Source organism: Macaca nemestrina, chromosome 8 (genome assembly GCF_043159975.1).
Source record: "Macaca nemestrina isolate mMacNem1 chromosome 8, mMacNem.hap1, whole genome shotgun sequence".
Classification (NCBI taxonomy): domain Eukaryota; kingdom Metazoa; phylum Chordata; class Mammalia; order Primates; family Cercopithecidae; genus Macaca; species Macaca nemestrina.
In genome coordinates this window covers 82,496,377-82,519,637 of record NC_092132.1, presented here as the reverse complement: position 1 = coordinate 82,519,637, position 23,261 = coordinate 82,496,377, and the positions used below count along the sequence as shown (strand labels likewise).

The following is a 23,261-nucleotide window of genomic DNA, read 5'->3' as shown; positions in this document are numbered from 1 at the left end:
GCCATTGTTTTGGACCACAGTAGAATAAAAATAGCAATCAATACCAAGAAAATCTCTCAAAACTACACAATTACATGGAAATAAACATCTTGCTCCTGAATGACTTTTGGTTAAACAGTAAAATTAAGGCAGAAATGAAAAATTATTTGAAATAAATGAAAACAGAGATACAACATACAAAATCTTTGAGATGCAGCAAAAGCAATGTTAAGAGGAAAGTTTATAGTGCGAAAAACCTACATCAAGAAGTTAGAAAGATCTCAAATTAATAAACTAACATCACACAAATACAAGAACAAAATAACCCCAAAGCTAGAAGATGAAAATAAATAACTAAAATCAGAGCAGAACTGAACAAAATTAAGATGCACAAATCTATACAACAGATCAACAAAACCAAAAGTTGGCTCTTTTAAACAATAAACAAGACTGATAGACCACTAGCTAGATTAACAAAGACTAAAAGAAAGAAGGTCCTAATAGGCAAAATCAGAAATGACAAAAGTAACATTACAACCAATCCGACAGAAATATACAAAAGATGATCAAAGACTGTTATGAACACCTTTATGCACACAAACCAGAAAATCCAGAGGGAATGGATCAACTCCTGGAAACACATAACCTCCCAAGATTATATCAGGAACAAATTGTAATGCCGAACAGACCAATATCCAATTCCAAAATTGAATCAGTAGTAGAAAACCTACCAACCAAAAAAAGCCCCAAATGGATTCACAGCCAAGTCCTACAAGATGTACACAGAAGAGCTGATACTACTTTTAATGAAACTGTTCAAAAAAAATTGAGGGGGAGGAACTCCTCTCTAACTCATTCTATAAAGCCAGCATTACCCTGATACCAAAATATGGCAAAGACACAGTGAAAAAAGAAAACTACAGGTCAATATTACTGAAGAACATAGATACAAAAACACTCAACAAAATACTAGCAAACTAAAACCAGAATCACATCAAAAAGTTAATTCACCATAATCAAGTGGGCTTTATTCCTGAGAGGCAAGGTTGTTTCAACATATGCAAGTCAGTAAATGTGATTTACCACATAACAGAATGAAAAACAAAAATCAAATGATCATCTCAATAGATGTAGAACAGGCTTTTGATAAAATCCAAAATGTCTTTATGATAAAAACACTCAACAAATTAGGCTTAGAAAGAACATATCTCAAAATAGTAAGAACTATCTAAGAGAAACCCACAGCCAACATCATACTGAATGGGCAGAAGTTGGAAGCATGCCCCTTAAGAACAGGAAGAAAACAAAAATGCCCACTCTCACTATTCCCATTCTGCATGGCACTGGAAGTGCTAGCCAGTGTAATCAGTCAAGAGAAAGAAATAAAATGTATCCAAATAGGAAAACAAGAATTCAAACTACTTCTCTTTGCTGACAATATGATTCTATACCTAGAAAACTTTAAAGATTCCACCAAAAGATTCCTAGAACTGATAAATGAGTTTAGTAAAGTTTTAGGATACAAAATCAATGAACGAAAACCAGTAGCATTTCTATACACCAATTCAAACTGAAAGCCAAAACAATAATGCAATTCCATTTATAATAACTACACACACACACACAACACACATACATACCACAAAAATACCTAGGAATACATCTAACCAAGGAAGTGAAAAGATTTCTACAGTGAGAACTACAAAACACTGCTGAAAGAAAACATAGGTGACACAAACAAATGGAAAATCATTCCATGTTCACAGATTGGAAGAGTCAACATAATTAAAAAGACCATACTGCCCAAAGCAATCAATTTATTTAATGTTATTCCTACCCAACTACCAATGTCATTTTTCACAGAACCAGAAATAACTATTCTAAAATTCATGTGGAACCATGAAAGAGCTTTAATAGCCAAGGCAATTGTAAGCAAAAAGAACAAAGCCTGAAGCTTCACATTACCTGACTTTAAAGTATACAATAAGGCAGCAGTAATCAAAACAGCATGGTACTGGTACCAAAACAGACACACAGACCAATGGAACTGAATAAAGAACCCAAAAATGAAACCACACCACTACAACCATCTGACTTTAACAAAGCTGACAAAAATAAGCAATGGGAAAAGAACTCCCTATTCAATACATGCTGATGGGATCACTGGCTAGCCACATTCAGAAGAATGAATTTGGACCCCTACCTTTCACACATACAAAAATTAACTGAAAATGGATTAAATATCTTGTATGTTAGACCTTAACCTATAAAAATCTTAGAAGAAAATCTAGGAAATACTATTCTGGACGTTGGCTTTAGCAAATAATTTATGACTAAGTCCTCAAAATCAATTGCAACAAAAACAAAACTTGACAAATTGTACCTAATTAAACTAAAGAGCTTCTGCACAACAGAAGATACTATCAACAGAGTAAACAGACAACCTACAGAGTGGGAGAAAATATTAGCAAACTATGCATTCAACAAAGATCTAATATCCAGAATCTATAGGGAACTTATTCAACTCAACAAGCAAAAAACAATTCAACAAGCAAAAATCCAATAACCCCATTAAAAAGTGGGCAAAGGATTTGAACACTTTTCCAAAAAAAGACTTACAAGCCACCAACAAACATATGAAAAAATGCTCAATATTATTATTCATCAGAGAAATGCAAACCAAAACCACAATGAGAAACATCTTACCCCAGTCACAATGGCTATTAGTAAGAAGTCAAAAAACAACAGATGCTGGTGAGGCTGTGAAGAAAAAGGAACACTTATACCCTGCTGGTGAGAATAGATCACCTTCTGTGGAAAGCAGTTTGGAAATTTCTCACAGAACTTAGAACTACCATTTGACCCAGCAATCCCATTACTAGGTGTACACCCAAAGGAAAATAAATCATTGTACTGAAAAGACACATGCACTTTTATGTTCATTGCAGTGCTATTCACAATAGCAAAGACGTGCAATCAACCTTGGCACCTATGAATGATGCATTGGATAAAGAAAATGTGGTACATATACACCATGGAATACTATGCAGGGATTAAAAAGAGCACAATCATGTTCTTTGGAGCAACACAGATGCAGCTGGAGGCCATTATCCTAAGTGAATTAAGACTGGAATAGAAAACCAAATATTGCATGTTCTCACAAGTGGAAGCTAAACATTGCGTACACATGGACATAAATATGGAAACAATAAACACTAACGGAATGCCAGAGAGGTGAGCAAGAGCTGAAAATCTACCTATTTGTTGTGATCCTCACTGCCTAGGTGATGGGATCATTCATACCCCAAACCTCAGTATTATGAAATATACTCATTCAACAAAACTGCACATATACCTCCTGAATCTAAATAAAAGTTGAAATTAGTTTTTAAAGATTTCCACTCAAACCCCACATCTAAGCTAAATGTTTTAGTATAAAATACCCTTTTATTTTACATTATGTGTGGTGTCCTGTGACAATAAAATGTATAGGGAAGATTTCATAAATGTACTAAATATAATAGTATCTTTCATCTGCAAATTTCAGAACTTTTAAAATTTCATAATGTCAATTTGACATTTTCTGGTTGTCTTCAAGATTCCCATTTAGCAAAACCAGAAGACAAAGCAGTAGCTCCTCTTGTCAAGTAGGTAGAATTACATGGTTTTTTTGACAGCAAGGACAGTAGATAACAAAGTTGCCTGCATGAGTCAGCCTGGCTCACTGATGGAGCTGAGTGGAGGGCTTCTCACTGCGTGGTCCTGTTATGCTTTGGCTCCAATGGCCTCAATATCTTCATGAAGTCTATGCTGGAGATGACTTTGGCAAGAACAAGTGTCCAGAGATGATTAAGAAATAGGACTTAGGGTCCAGTATAAGAACTTAAGCAGCATCAGGCCTAGTAAAGAGTTAAAGATGCAAATGTCTGTCTGAAGAGTTGAGCAGAGTAAAACCTAAACCTTTCAATAAACAAAAAAAAAAAAAAAAAATGAGTTTTCCTGAAAAACTGAAGTGTGATAGGTCTATTTAATATTAAAGGGAGTAAATGCAGTTTCTGTGAAGTTCACTCACAGAGGAGACTAGACTCAGCATCCTGCCTCTGTTTGATATTCTCGCAAGACTCCATTATTTGTTTTCTAAGAAAACATTACCAAGGAGTAGCCAGCTTTTCCAGTGTCAGAGCCTTGTAAATGACATTGTGTATAATGAACTAGCATTTATTTTTAATGAACGTTATCCTCTTTCTGCCTTCACAAACTTGCAATTTATTTAAGATGTTTGAAGTTGATTGATTCTATGTATCTTCATAGATAGGGAAGGTAACACTGTCTCCATTTCAGGTTGAAGCATTCCTTCATGATTCTTTTAAATCAGTGATGAATGATTTAATAATGATCACAACTGCTGAACCATAGATTGGAAATTCAGTAACATAGAGGCAGAGGAAACACCCTCACAGTTGATATCAGGAAACACGAAGAATTATTTTCCTTCATCTGACAATTCCAGTAAGATTTTAGAGTTATCTTAATGTTTAATTGTTCTGTGAAAACTTTTTATTCTTTACATGAAAACAATGTGTAAGGCAATTCACTAGAGTGCCCACACATCGTGTCAGTTCTAGTGACCACAGCATGATGTTTCTGTTTCAACTCTGTAGCTCAGTATTTCCCATTTCCCATCTGTCTACCGATTGTAACAGAATAATTGTTGGATAGGTAGCAGATTTGACAAAACGAGATGCACTGTCAAATAATTTTCACACTTTTTTTCTAAATGCAACATGCTTTAGGGTTACTGAGGAACAAAAGATTCTGAATTAATTCACTTTGTCTCTAATGACAAAAACAACTAGAATTTGCAAAGGTGATTTATCTTAATTAAACATTAGTTAATATATCTCCCCACCAAAAGGAATCCTATCATAGGAAACTGCAATAGGCTTGGGGGATTGATATCCAGAGAGACTTCAAATTTAGTTGAAATCGATTTCGTTGTATAGTCTGGGTTTATTACGTGCAAGGTACATCCTAATGCTGATAAGAACGATAAAAGTAAGGATAAACTCTCTTAATGCTTAAAAACTTAAGAAAACAAAATGTATAGAGAGGAAGTACTTAAGTCCTAGGACATAGAAGTGTGCCAAGGTGTGTGTGTGTGTATCTCACTTTGAACAATACTTCTGTGTGTGTGTGTGGTTGTGTATATATTGAGCATATCATGAAACATACTCAAGCATATTGCAGCTTCCTATGATAGGATTCCTTTTGGTGGGGAGATATATTAACTCATGTTTAATTAAGAGAAATCATGTTTGCAAATTCTAATTATTTTCATCATCAGAGACAAAGTGAATTTTATAAATATATAATATATATATACATACACACCCCCCCCACACACACATATATATATACTGTTCAAACTGCTTCTCTGAACACCAGAGGAATTAGGTGAGACATTTAGAAAAGAGATTTGTGCATTTGGTGAAACTTTAATTAAAAATGGAAGATGCAAACAGGTAAAATTGTGTAGCTAGAATAACTCTCAAATTATCTTATAATTGTCTTAATTGATGTGTAAATGTTATTCTGCTCCCACGTATGTCTACATAAGTTTCTGCCAGAGAAAATTCAACTTGCAGATCAAGCATATGGGGTATTGGTTGACGAGGGAGTTATTGACTCCATGTATGGAAGCCTTTTGTGTTTGCAAGACACAATTATTAGGCATCAGAGCAAAAAAAAAAAAAAAAAAAAAAAAAAAACATCCAAAAGAATAAACTCCTTAGCATTTCAGAAGCTGATTTCCAATTGTCCCAGTAAAATGTAAACGTGCCAGACAATATTTTTGTTTCCGGGGGATCGCCACAAAAACTTGCACTCTTCTAATGGAAAATAAAAGTGATTTTTATTAACTTTTAGCTTTGGATAACTCGGGTAGACATTGTAACATACACCAGCGTCATCTCCCATCTTGCTCCTGAGTACAAAGATTGTAAGGATTTGACTCCACTCCACAGCCCTCCAGGGTGTAGACATTTCGGACATAATTTTACCTCCCTTCCTACACACACCCAACCCTATCTCACACAGCCATCTCTCTAATAGGCAGAAATCTGACAGTGATGCAGTTTCTCTGTTACATTGTTTTTGACTCTATTACTTTCCTCCTTCTAAAGACATAACAACAAGAATTCCTTGTCTATTATCAACTTTTTCTTCTTTATTTATGCACACTCAATTTTCTTTTTTTGATGAACTTAAAATCTGCTAAGCCTGACAGACTATCCTATTTAAAGATTTTAGAGGATTTGCCTACATTAAAAAAAAACTACTTTCACACCACCACAGAATAAAATAGATAGAAATCACCTTTGTCTCTATCAAATAAATTTGGATTTCCTAAAAAGTCACTTAAAAATTGGTAGAAAAAACAAAAGATACCCATATTTGAAGTGGCATTATTTTAGCTTTTTAAAATTCTGAATAAAAGGAGGTAAATCTGTTGTAGAGACCTCATGATTTGGTATGTATCAAATAAGTGAAATCAGAAGTTGGTTTCAAACTAGAAGATCAAATAACTTTTTTTCTTTTAATTAATTTATTTATTTTTAGAAATGGTCTCCCTCTGTCACCCAGGCTGGAGTGCAGTAGTGTGATCACAGTTCAGTGCAACTGTGAACTCCTGGGCTCAAGCAATCCTGCCTCAGCCTTCTGAGTAGCTGGTACTACAGGTGTGTGCCACCATTCCAGGCAAATTTTTTATATAATTTTTGTTAGGGTCTCACTATGTTGCCCTGGCTGGTCTCAAACTCTGGCCTCAAGCAATCTTCCCTCCTCGGCCTCCCAAATTGCTGAAATTGCAGGCATGAACCACCGCACCCAGCCTGCCTAAGACATTTATAAAATGCCTTCCCCACATTCAAGAATCACACATTAGTTCCAGTATTTTCTCTCTAGATTGTAAACAAGATTGAGGATAGAAGTAAATTGTCTTTTCATGCTTATGTATTCACATCCACATACATCCCCTCCAAAGCATTGCTCTTAGTAGGCATTCAATAAATATTTTTGAATGAATAAATGGCTTTTGTAAATACGAGCTCAGCCTTACTGTTATCACTAGGAGAAAAAAATATATTTCTGGCATGCATCTTCCTTAACCTACATTATCCTCCTACTGCTAGTTCCACATGAAAAATAGACATCTCAAAAGGATATTGACTTATTCTGTGACCTGGTCATGTACTTAGTGTTTACAATGCATACACCATTGTTCAACATAGTCTGCTCAGTTCCACTATAGACATATCCATCAAGCTTTCTAAAAAGTTAATTTTTAACAGTAAAACATAATATTACCTTTCCTCTAGAGCTTGATTTATTTACACCTGGAGGATCACGAAAAAAATACAATCAAAGAGAAATTAAGTGTTCCTTTCTTTTGGTTACTGTCCTTTTACACTGCTCTCTACATTTTTAGTGCTAAAATTTCTTTTTATGAAGAAACTTCCAGAAGTCCAGATTGCTTGAGAGGCTCAGATTGATAATATCTATGCTGTCTTAAGGCTGATTGACCATCCAGGATAAAAGGGGCTTTACAAATAAATATTATAATTGCAAGCAAAGCAAATATTACCAGATTGATTTCTCCAATCATTTTAACAGTATTACATACCTCTTCAGTTCCCAGTTTCTATATTTAAAAGTTGGCAACTCGGCCCACACAAAGAAAAAATATAACTATGGCAAAGGAAGGGGAAAATGTCTCTATTGAATACATGGCCTACTCAGAACATCTGAGAAAGAGTCATCAAACCATGCCTGTGTTGTTCATGCACAGGTATGAACAACATTGCACCATCATGGCACCTCTGGAACAGCTATGCGTATGCTTGCTTTTTGCACACTTTTGCATTTTCCCCAGGGACTTTCAAATTGAAGAACTCAGCTAGAGGGTTCACACATCTACTGCAGTCAGGTCTTTGTGGTAGGTAGCATAATGGACCTCCAAAGATGGGCCTGTCTTAATCCCCAGACCTGTCAATATGTTATCTTACATAGAACAGGGTATTTTGCAGCTGTGATGATAATTAAGGACCCTAGAATGGGGAAATTTTCCTAGATTATTCCAAGGAGCTCAATATAATATTTTTAAACTGATAAATTATAATAATTGTAATTGCATTACATTTATAGAGTACAGTGTGATGTTTTCATATATGTGTGTAATACGGCATTATTAAATCAAATTAATTAACATATATATCCCTTCACTTACTTGACATTTTTTGTGATGACATCTTTGAAATTTACTCTTTTATTTTGAAATACACAGTACATTATTATTGGCTATGGTCATCCTGCTGTGCAACAGATCTCTAAACCTCCTGTCTAGCTGAAACTGGGTATCCTTTAAACAGTAACTCCACATTCTCTTACTCCTCCCCACCCAAGCCCCCCATCCCTGGCTCTGATAACCGCCATTCTATTCTCCACTTATATGGATGGATCTTTTTTAGATTCCCCATACAAATGAGATCATGTAGTATTTACCTTTCTGTGCATGACTTATTTCACTTAGCATAACCTCTGCTAGATTCATCCATCTTGTCCCAAATGACAGAATTTCATCTTTTTAAAGGATAAGTAATAATTCATTTTGTGTACTGTATTTTCTCTATCCAACTATTGATAGTCAAGTTGATTCCCTATCTTGACTACTGCGAATAACACTGCAATGAACATGGGAGTGCAGATATCTCTTTGGCATACTTAATAATTTCCCTTGTAATACCCAGTAGTGGGATTGCTAGATCATATGGTAGTTCTATTTTTAGTTTTTTGAGGAAATTCCATACTGGTTCCGATAATGGCTGAACCATTTACATTACCACCAACAGTGTACAAGTGTTCCATTTTCTCTACATCCTCCCCAGTGGTTGTTATCTTTCATCTTTTTGATAAAAGCCATTCTAACGGATATAAACAGATATCTTGTCGTGGTTTTAAATTGCGTTTTCCTAATGATTAGTTCATTTTTTAAATGAACCTGTTGGCCATTTGGATGAGTTGTTTTCAGAAGTGTTTGTTCAGGTCCTTTGACCACTTTTAAATTGGGTTATTTGTTTTCTTACTATTGAGTTATTTCAGTTCCTTGTATATTTTGTATATTAACCCCTTACTAGATATATGAGCTATCCGAAAAGAAAGTTAAGAAAATAATCCCATTTACAATAGCAACCGAAAAAAAATAAAAACTTAGATGTAAATTTAAATCAGAAGGTAAAAGACTTATATACTGAAGACTATAAAACACTGATGAATGAAATTGAAGAAAACACAAATAAATTGAAAAATATCCCATCTCAATGGACTGAAATAATTAATATTGTTAAAATATCCACACTACCAAAAATAATGTACAGATTCAATGCAATCCCTATAAAAATTTCAAGGTCATTTTTCAAAAATGTAAAAATCAATCCTAAAATTTTATAGAACCACAATATGCCCCAGATAACCAAAGCAATCTTGAGCAAAAAGAACAAAGCTGGAGGCATCATACTACCTGACTTCAAAATGTATTATAAAAGTGATTATAATTAAAACAGCATAGTACTGGCATAAAAACAGACACATCAACCTATGGGACAGGACAGAAAGCTCAGTAATAAACTCATGCCTTCATGGTCAATTGATTTTTTACAAAAGTGCCAAGAATCCATAATGGAGAAAAAACATTCTATTCAAGAAATGGTTCTAGGAAAACTAGTTATCCACATTCAGGAAAAAATGAAATTAGACCCCTACCTTACACTATGCCCCAAAATAAACTCAAAATGATTAAAGACTTAAAGCTGTAAAACTACTAGAAGAAAACATATGGGAAAAGCTCCAGGACATTTGTTTGGACGAGGATTTTTGGATGTAACCCCAAAATCTCAAGTAACAAAAGAACAAATAGACAAATGGGTTTGCACGAAATGAAGAAGCTCTGCACAGCAGAAGAAATGATGAACAAAGGGACAACCCATGCAATGAGAAAAATATTTGCAAACCATGGGTCTTTACAAGTGGAAGAGGGAGGCAGGAGAGTGAGGAAGTCATGCAGAGGAGACAGAATTCAGCCAGCTGTTGGTTGTTGTTGGCTTTGGAGTTTAAACGGGGCCCAGATGCAAGGAATTCAGATGAAGCTAGAAAAAGCAAGGAAATGGGTTCTCCCCTAGAGACTCCAGAAAAACAGTACCATGCTAACATCTTTGTTCTTTTTATTTTATTTTATTTTATTTTATTTTATTTTATTTTATTTATTTAGAGACAGTCTTGTTTGGTCACCTAGGCTAGAATGCAGTGGCACTATGTCGACTCACTGCAACCTCCACCTCACGGGTTCAAGTGATTCTCCTGCCTCAGCTTCCCGAGCAGCTGGGACTACAGGTGCATGCCACCACATCTGGCTAATTTTTATATTTTTAATAAAGACAGGGTTTCACGATGTTGGCCAGCTGGTCTTGAACTCCTGACCTCAAGTGATCAGCCCACCTCGGCCTCCCAAAGTGCTGGAATTATAGGCATTAGTCACCATGCCCGGGCACTCCTGACATCTTGATTTTACCCCAGGGAGATTCATGTTAGACTTTTGACTTCTAGAACTGTAAGGTAATAAATTTGTGCTTTTTAAATGACTAAGTTTGTGAGGATTTGCCAAATCAACAATAGGGAACTAACAGAGTGCTTTTTTGTGCCTTTTTTCTCATCTATAATAAGAGAGCTTTCTGTGTCTCCTTCTGAAGGGAACTTCTGCTGTAAGAGGGAGTGCTTTTCACTGCAACCTCACTCCTCTCCTTTGCTGGTGTATGTACCAAAGTATAACCTTTCTGCACAAATGAAATGCCATGCAAGAAATAAAAATGTTTGAGAACTAGCCCATTTGTCAGTAGGAGTCCAAAACTTTATACCAAGAATCCTAAGTCCAATAACTAAGAAGTGACTTGAGGCACTAGCAACTTCATTATAAAAGGTTATTTGCATGACAAATTAATACTGTAGTAACAGTAGCTGCCAATGCTAAAGCTAAAGCAAGAACTTAAATGCCACAAACATGCAGATCATTGGCCTGGTTGATGGGACAGGGCAACTTTGGCCTTAAGTATTTTTTGGCAAATTAACATATTTGCATTTTTGCCTCAAGTTTTTTAAATATTTTAGGATTCCATTATTTACAGAAAGCATAATGGGGGAACTCTCCAGAGTTACTAAAAGTTAAACAAGATAAAAAGTGAAAGTATCCACAGAATAAAATAACTTTCTCGATATCTTGTGTACACATGTCCAACCAAAAAGGATAATTTATTTCCACATATGGTAGGAATTTCAGATTCCTTCAGAAAATTTCAGATTAACTGTTTATATTTAGGAGTCTTAATTAAGCTGTAGGTTATCACTTACAAAAAAAATGTGAAATCAGGGTAAAAGAAAAATGTTATTTTTTACCCAAGAATAGAGTAGGTCCTCACTTTATTGCCTCACGAGATAAAAGTTTAATTTTCTTTGACTTCAACGTTATCAGATATTGATAGCTGAGCCTTAATGGGAACACTTCATTTTGTTGTTCTAGATTAGTTGCTTTGATACGAAATGCTATACATTAGAATTTAATGTGATCTACCTGAAGTCTAGATGAAAAAGGATTAAGGCAAAAGACAAGAATGAGAAAGAATTCCTGGTCAAAGGAGCTTGTTTCATTTTGCTGGCTGTCCCCATTTGGGCTCCCATAAATGTACTGCCAGGTCTATCGGGGGCAGAAACATTGAGCTTGGGCAGTCAATTAACCACAGCAGCCCCAACACTCCATGAATCATACTCCCATTACCCAACAAGGAAACACTTTCTAAGAAGGGCCCCTGGTGCTCTGCGCCCTCCCGTTCACTTACCTTCCTGCTCCACATCTGAAAGGAAGTTTAGATGAAATATGCCTGTTTTTCCTACCAAGTACATTGTACGCAACCGTAAATCATCAAAGACCACTGTCCAGACCTAGAACATATGTGGACATCACTAGAAATAAAAAAAGAAATATTCGATCATGTGTTGGATTTTTTTTAGGGTTAATATAAAGGCAGATGTCCAAAGTTAGGGATTCTTTCAATGCTTTCCTATTTCCACTTCTCTTGCTCCTACATTGGCTCTGTGTTTTTTTATAAATCTTCTTTTTCATAATATAGATTCATTGACCTGCATGATAATAGATTTATATATATATGTGTGTGTGTGTGTGTATGTATATATGTGTGTGTGTATATATAATCTATTACATATATTTAATATGTATATACTGTACCTAACAGAATTGGCTTCTTGCCTATATTTATCAAACATTCTTCCTCCTACTCTCATCAGTCCTTTCCTAAACAAGAAGTTTAACAAAAAGAGACTAGGGGCTTCTTTAGCTCGCTTGTCCCTACCATCCCACAGGACCTGAATATGAGTCCTGTCCAGGAGCAGTGGTAAACTGGAAGAGAGCAAATATAGTACCCGCAGTGAATGACGAAAGAGGATTGGGTCAGGATTGAAAACTCTAAATAACTGATGTAGCTTATACATTTATTACTTTGGCTTATCACAGTTATCCCAGAAGATGTGAAATAAAATCAGAGAAAAGAGAATTTTAAACAGATATTCACATAATAGTTCATACAGACATGCAGACTGCTGACCAGGCACAAAATTCTGGCAGGCAGGACTGGGAGCAAGAGGAAACTGGCATTATTTAAGCAAGGACTGAACAGTGTACTCAGTAAAGAAAAAAAAAAAATGAGTGGCCTAGGGAAGAGAGGCTTTGTTCTGACAAATCCTTTTTGTTCACCACACACCCAACCTGCTAGTAGTTTCAACATAATTTTACTAAATACAACATTCACCCTGCTTTCTGTATTCTATTGATTTACTTAATAAAAACAAACCTGCTTTGTGATTCTTAGCTACACAGAACTAACCAGAGGTCCCAGTCTTTTTAGAAGATATAGCGTGAATTCAGAATGTCAAATTTCTAAAATTTGATTGCTATCCACAAGATAGAAAAATCTCAATTTTTACTTGATTTTTTAAAAATTCATCATGATCACACAGCTATCAGAGAGGAATAAACATAAAAAACGCTAAAGTAACATGTAGAGGGCAGGAAAGAAAGCCCATCTGTTTTCAGTCCAATAAGTGATGAATGTGCAACAGAGAGGCATGAACTAAAAGAGCTTTGACAAAAGAATTTTCCTTTTTCAAAGTTAAAAGAAAGTTTAATTCCCTTTTAAATAATAGAATCTTCTTTTTCCAGTTGATTTTTTTTTACTTCCAACTTTTAAGTTCAGTGGTACATGTGCAGGATGTGCAGGTTTGTTACATAGATAAACATGTGCCATGATGGTTTACTGTACAGATTATTCCATCACCCAGGTATTAGGCACAGCATCCATTAGCTGTTCTTCCTGATGTTCTCCTTCCGCAAATCCCCCACCCTCCAACAGGCCCCATGTGTGTTATTCTCCCCCTCATGACCATGTGTTCTCATCATTCAGGTCCCACTTATAAGTCAGCACATGTGGTATTTGGTTTTTGGTTCCTGCATTAGTTTGCTAAAGATAATAACCTCTAGCTTCATCCATGTTCATGCAAAGAACATGATCTCATTCGTTTTTAAGCCTGTATATTATTCTGTGATATACATTTACCACATCTTCTTTATTCAGTCTATCATTGATAGGCATTGTATTAATCTGTTCTCATGCTGTGAATAAAGACCCAAGGCTGGGTAATTTATGAAGAAAGAGGTTTAATTGACTCATAGGTCCACATGGCTGGGGAGGGCTCACAGTCATGGTGGAAGGTGAATGAGGAGCAAAGTCATGTCTTACATGGTGTCAGGCAAGAGAGCTTGTGCAGGGTAACTCCCATTTATAAAACCATGAGATCTTGTGAGACTTATTCACTACCATGAGAACAGTACGGCAGTAAATGCCCCCATAATTCAATTATATCCATCTGTCCCTGCCCTTGACATGTGGGGATTATTACAATTCAAGGTGAGATTTGCGTAGGGACACAGCCAAACCATCTCAGGCATTTAGGTTGATTCCATGTCTTTGTCATTGTGGCTAGTGCTGCAATGAACATGCACATGCATGTATCTTTATAATAGAATGATTTATATTCCTTTGGGTATATATCCAGTAATGGGATTGCTGGGCCAAATGGTATTTCTGCTGCTAGGTCTTTGGGAAATCACCACACTGTCTTCCACAATGGTTGAACTAATTTACACTCTCACTAACAGTGTAAAAGTGTTCCTTTTTCTCCACAACCTCACCAGCATTTGTTTTTTGACTTTTTAGTAATAGCCATTATGACTGACATTAGATGGTATCTCATTGCAGTTTTGATTTGCATTTCTCTAATGATCAGTGATGTTGAGCTGTTTTTCGCATGATTGTTGACCACATGTGTGTCTTCCTTTGAGAAGTCTCTGTTCATGTTCTTTGCCCACTTTTTAATGGGGTTGTTTAGTTTTCTCTTATAAATTTAAGTTCTTTATAGATGCTGGATATTAGACCTTTGTCAGATGGATAAAGTGCAAAAAAACTTTCTCCCACTCTGTAGGTTGTATCTGCTCTGTTGATAGTTTGTTTGCCTGTGCAGAAGCTTTTTAATTTAATTAGACCCCATTGGTCAATTTTTGCTTTTGTTGCAATTGTTTCTAGTATCTTGATCATGAAACTTTGCCCGTGCTATGTCCTGAATGGCATAGTCTAGGTTTTCTTCTATGGTTTTTATAGTTTTGGGGTTTAATTTAAGTCTTTAATGCATCTTGAGTTGACTTTTGTATATGGTGTAAGGAAAGGATCCAGTTTTAATTTTCTGCATATGGCTAACCAGTTCTCCCAGTATAATTTATCAAATAGGGAATCTTTTCTCCATTGCTTTTGTCAGGTTTGTCAAAGATCAGATAGTTGTAAGCATGTGGCCTTATTTGTGGGTTCTCTATTGTATTCCATTGGTCTATGTGTCTGCTCTTGTACTTGTACAATGCTGTTTTGGTTACTGTAGCCTTGTAGTATAGTTTGAAGTTGGGTAACGTGATGCCTCCAGCTTTTTTCTTTTTGCTTAAGATTGCCTTGGTTATTTTGGCTCTTTTCTGGTCCTATGAATTTTAAAATAGTTTTTCTAATTCTGTGAAGCATGTCAATGGTAGTTTAATGGGAGTAGCATTGAATCTATAAATTGCTTTGGGCAGTGTGGCCATTTTCACGATATTGATTCTATCCATGAGCATGGAATGTTTTTCCATTTGTTTGTGTCATCTCGGATTTATTTGAACAATGGTTTGTAGTTCTTCTTAAAAAGGTCCTTCATTTCTCTTGTTAGCTGTTTTCCTAGGTATTTTATTCTTTTTCTGGCAATTGTGAATGGGAGTTCATTTGTGATCTGGCTCTCAGCTTGCCTGTTGTTTGTGTATAGGAATGCTAGCAATTTTTGCTCATTGATTTTGTATCCTCAGACTTTGCTGAAGTTACTTATCAGCTTAAGAAGCTTTTGATCTGAGACAATGGGATATTCTAGGCATAGGATCATGTCATCTGCAAACAGGGATAGTTTGACTTCCTCTCTTCCTATTTGAATACACTTTATTTCTTTCTCTTGCCTGATTGCCTGGTCCAGAACTTCCAATACTATCTTGAATAGTAGTGGTGAGAGAGGGCAAACTTGACTTGTGCCAGTTTTCAAAGGGAATGCTTCCCCTTGAAAGGTTTTGCCCATTCACTATGGACGGTGGGTTTGTCATATATGGCTCTTATTATTTTGAGGTATGTACCCTCAAGATCTAGTTTATTTAGAGTTTTTAATATGAAGGGAAGTTAATTTTTATCAAAGGCCTTTTCTGCATCTATTGAGATAATCATGTGGTTTTTGTCTTTAGTTCTGTTTATGTGATGAATTACATTTATTGTTTTGTGTATGTTGAACTAGCTTGCATCTCAGAGATGAAGCCAACTTGGTCATGGTGGATAAACTTTTTGATGTGCTACCGGATTCAGTTTGCCAGTATTTTGTTGAGGATTTTTGCATTGATGTTTATCCAGGATAATGGCCTAAAGTTTCCTTTTTTGCCATATCTCTGCCAGGTTTTGGTATCAGAATAATGCTGGCCTCATAGAATAAGTTAGGGAGCAGTCCCTCTTTTCAATTTTTTGGAATAGTTTCAGTTGGAGTGGTACCAGCTATTCTTGGTACCTCTGGTAGAATTCAGATGTGAATTCAACTGGTCCTGGGGTCCTGGGCCTTTTTTTTTTTTTTTTTTTAATTGGTAGGCTATTTATTATTGTCTCAATTTCAGAACTCTCTATTGGCCTATTCAGGGATTCAATTTCTTCCCAATTCAGTCTTTGGAGGGCGTATGTGCCGGGAAAGTATCCATTTCTTCTAGATTTTCTAGTTTATGTGCATAGAGGTGTTTATAGTTTTCTCTGATGGTTGTTTGTATGTCTGTAGGGTCAGTGGTAATATCCCCCTTATCATTTCTAATTGTGTCTATTTGAATCTTCTCTATGTTTTCTTTATTAGTCTAGCTATCAGTCTATCTATTTTATTACTTTTCTCCAGCAAAAGCAGCTCCTGGATTCGTTGATTTTTGAAGGGCTTTTCGTGTCTCTCCTTCAATTGAGCTCTGATGTTGGTTATTTCTGCTAGCTTTCGGGTTTGTGTGCTCTTGGTTCTCTAGTTCTTTTAACTGTGATGTTAGGTTGTTAACTTGAGATCTTTCTAGCTTTTTGGTATGGGTATTTAGTGAGTAAATTTCTCTCTTAACTCTGCTTTAGCTGCATCCCACACATGCTGGTACATTGTATCTTTGCTCTCATTAGTTTCAAAGAACTTCTTGATTTCTGCAATGATTTCATTATTTACCCAAAAGTCATCCAGGGGCAGGTTGTTCAATTTCAGTGTAGTTGTATGGTTTTCTGTGAATTTCTTAATTTTAAGTTCTAATTTGATTGTGCTGTGGTCCAAGAGACTGTTTGTTAGGATTTCAGCTCTTTTGCATTTGCTGAGGAGTGTTTTACTTCTGATTATGTGATCAATTTTAGAGTAAGTGCCATGTGGTGATGAGAAGAATATATATTCTGTTGTTTTGGGGTGGAGAGTTTCATAGTTATCTATCAGGTCAACTTGATCCAGACCTGAGTTCAGGCCCTGAATATCTTTGTCAATGTTCTGTCTCAATTATCTGCCTAATATTGTCAGTGAGGTGTTAAAGTCTCTCACTATTATTGTGTGGGAGTCTAAGTTTCTTTTAAAATCTCTAAGAACTTGCTTTATGAATCTGGGTGCTCCTGTACTGGGTGTGTATATATTTAAGATAGCGCTTCTTGTTGAATTCAAACCTTTACCATTATGTAATGCCCTTTTAGTCCTTTTGATCTTTGTTAAAGTCTGTCTTATCAGAAACTTGGATTGCAATTCCTGCTTTCTTCTGTTCTCCATTTGCTTGATAAATTTTCTTCTATCCTTTTATTTTGATCCTCTGTGAGGCTTAAGATCCATATAGATGTATCTTGATTCTTTATCCAGCTTGCCATTCTGTGTCTTTTAACTGGGGCATGTAGCTCATTTACATTTAATGTTAGTATTGTTTTGTGTGAATTTGATCCTGTCATCATGATGCTAGCTGATTATTTTGCAGACTAGTTTATGTGGTTACTCCATAGTGTCACTAGTCTGTGTACTTCAGTGTGTTTTCGTAATGGCTGGTGATGGTTTTTCTTTCCATATTTAGTGCTTCCTTCAGAAGCTCTTATAAGGCAGAGATTTAACATCCCACTGACAACATTAGGCAGATCATTGAGACAGCATTTGCCTGCCTCAGCATTTGCCCGTCTGAAAAGTATCTTATTTCTCCTTCACTTATAAAGCTTAGTCTGGCTGGATATGAAATTCTGGGTTGAAGATTCTTTTCTTTTTTTTTTTTTTTTGTTTGTTTGTTTTGTTTTGTTTTCAGTACAAACTTAGGGCTCTTTATTCAGGCAATAAAGTAAGATAGAGTAAAGTGGGAGGGCTACACCATCACCATGGCAACAGAAAGTCTCAAAAATGTAAAATCCAACTTCTGTTGGGCAGACTCTTCCTAGCTCAGAAGAAACACATTTTAACTGGCTGAGAACAAGGCCAGGCAGCCTGGCCACTGTGTGAAGGAGTGGCTGGACATGCAGCCTCTGGTCAGGCCTGGAAGTGCTCAGTGAGAATTTCCAGCAGCTCCTGCTTCTTCAGCCCATTCTTCAGCCCGTATGCCTCTTTCAGCATGGGCACAGTGAACTTGCCCAGCGTGCCCTTGCAGATATCAGCCTTCAGCTCCTCTTCTGAATACTTCGCCTTGTGCCTTTTGCTTCCAAAAATCTTCATTATTGTGTTTTCTCTTGGTAAATTTCCCTTCAGGATTGTAATCCGGTGGGTAAACAAGCTCCTTAAACTCAGCCACCAGGGAGCCCAGTCTTTTAATCATTGCTTCAACTTAGAGCAATGTCAGGTCCACTGCTTATTCAGCCTCCATCAAATCCAAGGCCAAGGCCTCCAGGTTCCTGAAGTGCTGCTGCAGCCCGGGGTTCTCAAAGTTGTCACTTCTGTATGTGAAGCGGAGCTTCTGAATGATAGCCTTCATCTCGTCCACCTGCTCTGGAGTTGCTATGCCTTTTTCAGTAAAGGACATCTTCCTTTTATCATCAGCAAAGGATAAAAAGACAAGCTGGAATCCTGGAGGAGTTACCTGAATTTTCTGGTCCTCCATCCTCTTCCTGTGGCACCAAAGCCACAAAATAAGGAGACATGTTCCTGTGGGGTATCTATCTGCGCAATGCTACAACCTCCTTCTCCAGACACTTTATGTGCAGAGCACTAAACACAGTTGAGCTCCCAATCACCAGCAACTCCTCGGGGCACATGAACAGGGATGGCCTCAGGTGATTGTGCTTCTTCAGCATTACCAAGGGTTTGAAACCCATGAGCATCAAACCTGAATCATCAAACTGTTTTAGCTCTTCTGTTTCCTCTTTCTCCATTATAATCTGAGACTCCCATAGATCTGAGATCTCTTGGTATCGCTAGGCAGAAGCAAACTGCCTGTATTTGTGTTAAATTTTGATTTTCTTGATTTTCACTGGTTCATTTTTTTCCCAATAGAGCTTTATTGGAGAAGGCTTGAGAGCCTTCTGGACCAGATTATAAATGCCCAGAGATCACTATATCTTTGATGAGCTTCACCTTTAACCTGCTGAGTGCTTGCTTCCTGGTCTCCTTGGTGCAAACCTTCTGCAACAGATCTTCTAGCTTGCTGGATTCCTCAAAGTGAACCCTGAGGTCCTCATCCTCTGCTATGCTGGTGATATCTCTATAGATCAAGGATATGTCAAAGCACCCAGGTTTCTTCAGGTGTATCAAGTGAAGGAAGATGCCTGTATCTCGGAGATCACTGGCTTTGGTCCTGGCCCAGCTGGCTTTGGTCCTGGCCCAGGTGGCTTTGGCACTGTCATTGCCATGGGGGTTGTCTTCACTGGTGAACAGCATGATCTTCTTATGACTCATCATGAACTGGACATCACTAAAGAGGTTGGCACAGACCCACAGCACTTCACTGAATGAGTCATCAGATCTGTAGTCCCTCAGGTCTTGGAAACATGTTTGTTCCTGCTGCCCCTTAAACTGGTCAAACTCTAGAATTCATTTTGCATCTGGATTCTCCAACTCCTGTAAGACATAAATATTTTACTGAATCTTCGTCTTTCTCTGTATCATAGAACTCCACTGCCAAGAGATCTCAATCACTGTTTATGATCTTACTGGTGTACACACTTTGCATACACTGGATGCTCATGTCAAAGGGAGTCAACTCATCTTCACTCTGAGATTCAAACATAGCCCTGGAAGCATCAACCACAAAAACCAAACTATCTCGTCCTGAATACTTATAGTCTCCACTTGCTTCAAGGTTCTCTTCTTGTTCTTCTTTGCTTCTTCATCGCCCTCAGTTTTGTAATGTGACTCCCACCTTTACATGTTGGCTGCTTCTCACTTTGGTGCAGGGAAGCGACCAACTTGGGCCAGAAATTCTTTTCTTTAAGAATGTTGAATATTGACCCCCAATCTCTTCTGGCTGTAGAGTGTCTTCTGAGAGGTTCACTGTTATTCTCATGGGCCTCCCTTTTTAGGTGACCTTGCCTTTCTCTTTGGCTGCCCTTAACATTTTTTGTTTCATTTCGACCTTAGAGAATCTGACAATTATGTATCTTGGGAATAACCTTTTCATGGAGTATCTTACTGGAGTTCTCTGCATTTCTTGAATTTGAATGTTGACCTGTGTTGCCAGGTTGAGGAAGTTCTCCTGGATGATATCCTGAAGTATGTTTTCCAAATTGGTTCCATTCTCCCCGTCTCTTTCACATACCCCAATCAGTCATAGATTTGGTCTCTTTACATAATCCCATAGTTCTTGGAGGTTTTGTTCATTCCTTTACAGTCTTTTTTATCTATTCTTTTCTGCCAGTCTTATTTCAGAAAGACAGTCTTCAAGCTCTGAAATTCTTTCCTCCACTTGGTCTATTCTGCTATTAATACTTGTGATTGCACTGTGAAGTTCTTGTATTGTGTTTTTCAGTTCTATCATGTTCCTCTCTAAACTGGTTTTTTTGACTGTCAGCTTCTGCATTGTCTTATTATGACTTTTAGATTCTTTGTGTTGGGTTACAACATGCTCCTTTAGCTCAGCGATGTTCATTTTTATCCACATTCTGAAGCCTACTTCTCTCATTTCAGCATGTCAGCCTTAGCCCTGTGTTAAGCCCTTGCTGCAGAAGCACTGTAGTCATTTAGAAGAAAGCGGGCACTCTGGTTTTTTGAGTTTTTGACATTTTTTAGTTGATTCTTTCTCATCTTTGTGGGCTTATCTACCTTTGATCTTTGAGGTTGCTAACAACTGGATGGGATTCTCATAGGGATTTTTTCTTGTTGTTGTTTTCTGTTTTGTTTTGTTTTGTTTTTCTTTTAACAGTCTGACCGCTGTTCCATAGGGCTGCTATGGTTTGCTGGGAGTCTGCTCCAGACCTTAGTTATCTCGGTTTTTCCTGTACCTGGAGGTATCACCAGTGAAGTCTGTGAAACAGCAAAGATGGCAGCCTGCCCCTTCCTCTGGAAGCTCCATCCCAGGGGGTTACTGACCTGTTGCCAGGCCAAACACACTTGTAAGAGGTGCCTGAAGACGTTGTTTGGGAGGTCTCACCCAGTCAGGAGAAATGTGATCTAGTACCCGCTTAAAGAAGCAGTCTGGCTGCTTTTCGATAGAGGAGCGTGCTGTGTTGGGGATCTCTTCATCCTCCAATCAGACTGGGAACCCCAAGGCCCACAGGCTGGACTGGCTAAGATGCTTGAACAGCCAAGGTAGTGGCATGCCCCACCCCCAGGGCACTACATCCCAAGGAGAGATCAGAGCTCTGTCCATACCATATGTGCAGGTTGAGGTAGCTGGAGGCCCAGCTGGAAGGTCTCACCCAGTGAGAGGGAATGGATTGAGGTCCCGCTTACAGAAGCAATCTGGCCACATTCTGGCAAAGCAGCTATGCTGCACTGGGGAAACTATTCCTCATCCAGACCATTTGGACGCTCCAAAGTCCACAGGCTGAAACAGCTGAGTCAACCAAACAGCAGAGATGGCAGCCTGCCCCTCCCCTCAGGGCCCCATTTCTTCTCAGGCAGGCACCCTGTTACTGCAGGCTGGCTGAAATTCCAAGCCAGTGGGTCTTGTCTTCTGAGGTGCCATGGAAGTGGGACCCACAGACCAATGCTGCTTCGCTTCTTGGATTCAGCCCCCTTCCTAGGAGTATGTATGGACACCATGCATTGCCCGGGCTGCAGACACCTTTGTTGGGGATCCCAGGACTGGAGTATGTAAAGTTCCTGGATCTTGGTGCATGCCTGAGCAGCTTCTCTGCCAAGACTCCACACAGCTCTTTGTGTTGGACCCAAGGCCCTGGTGGTGTGGGCTCATGAGGGGATCTCCTGATTCGCAGGTTGCAAAGATCTGTGGGAGAAGCCTGGTTTCCCAGGGTTGCACAATCACTCACTGCTTCCTTTGGCTGGGGGTAGGGATTCCCTTGGCTCTGTGTCACACCCAGGTGGGCCATCACCCTACCCTGCTTTTCTTCCTTCTCCATGATTCGGGTTGTTTCCCCAATCAATCCCAATGTGGATAGCTCGATAATTCAGTTGAAGGTGCTGTATCCACTCACCCCAGTTCATAACCAAGTCTTATCACTTGTTAATCTCCTAAGTAACCCAGATGTATCTACTTTATTCTACTTTGACCACCACAACCTTAGGCCAAGCTGTCATCATCTTGTCTGGGCTGCTGCACCAGCCATCCTATCTATTCTTAGTAACCCAGTTAACTTTTTCTATACTCTTACTTCAAGTGAACAACAAAAAAAAAACCTTCATAGAAGTAACCTAGTTACATTTAACCAAATTAAATAAAAAGCATTTTAACCAAAACCAAATAAATATATACATATATGTGTGTGTATGCTTAAATTGCTTCAAAGATAATGAGCTCTTATGTTGCTATAGTTCCCTATATTCTTTATAGTAAATCCTACAAGATTTGCTCACTTTTTGATACCAACCCCCAGTACTAAACAAGCTATTTGTGGGTCTCACGCTACTAGATTTTCATGTAGAGGATAGTGTATGTGTCCTAGGTAGTGGTCATAGATATTGCTTCCAATGTTGCTGATTTCAGTAGGATAAAGAAGATATAGCCCAGTAAATGGAAGGGCAAAGGAGAATAAAATTTTTAATAGCTTTGCTCTCTTAGTGCTTTGTCTGTAAGAATCACTGTTGCAGTTGACATTCGTTGCCATTTTGCTTTTTCATTTTGAATTGTGGAGCCAGACTGTGTCTCTGTGTTGAGGGGAGGAGAAGGAATGACCTCAGAAATGTCAGAATTATTACTAATGGCAGCCTTTAAGCTTGGATAGGTGGGCAACAGTGCTTGATCAATCTGCTTAAATGCTGACTGTAGAGAAGGGACCTGAAACAATAATGGGAAGCTATTTAAAATTTGGAAGAGGCAAAATACGTGATAGGATAGATGTGGCTTATTTTCAAGTACAGGCCATGTGGTATGGTAGCAGCAGATGCCTAAGGAATAAGGGCAGCGTCTGAGCAGAGCTAAATGTAACCTCACGTCT

The 23,261-nt window shown here is 37.8% G+C and overlaps 1 protein-coding gene and 1 pseudogene across 4 annotated transcripts in view; one reads left to right on the top strand and one right to left on the bottom strand.

Annotated features, from left to right (window-relative positions):
- LOC105482223 (sodium/potassium transporting ATPase interacting 3) overlaps positions 1-23,261 on the top strand; it is a 656,509-nt gene that overhangs the window by 502,143 nt on the left and 131,105 nt on the right. The gene's annotated exons all lie outside the window — the stretch shown is intronic.
- LOC105482222 (X-ray repair cross-complementing protein 6 pseudogene) lies at positions 18,247-20,076 on the bottom strand (annotated as a pseudogene).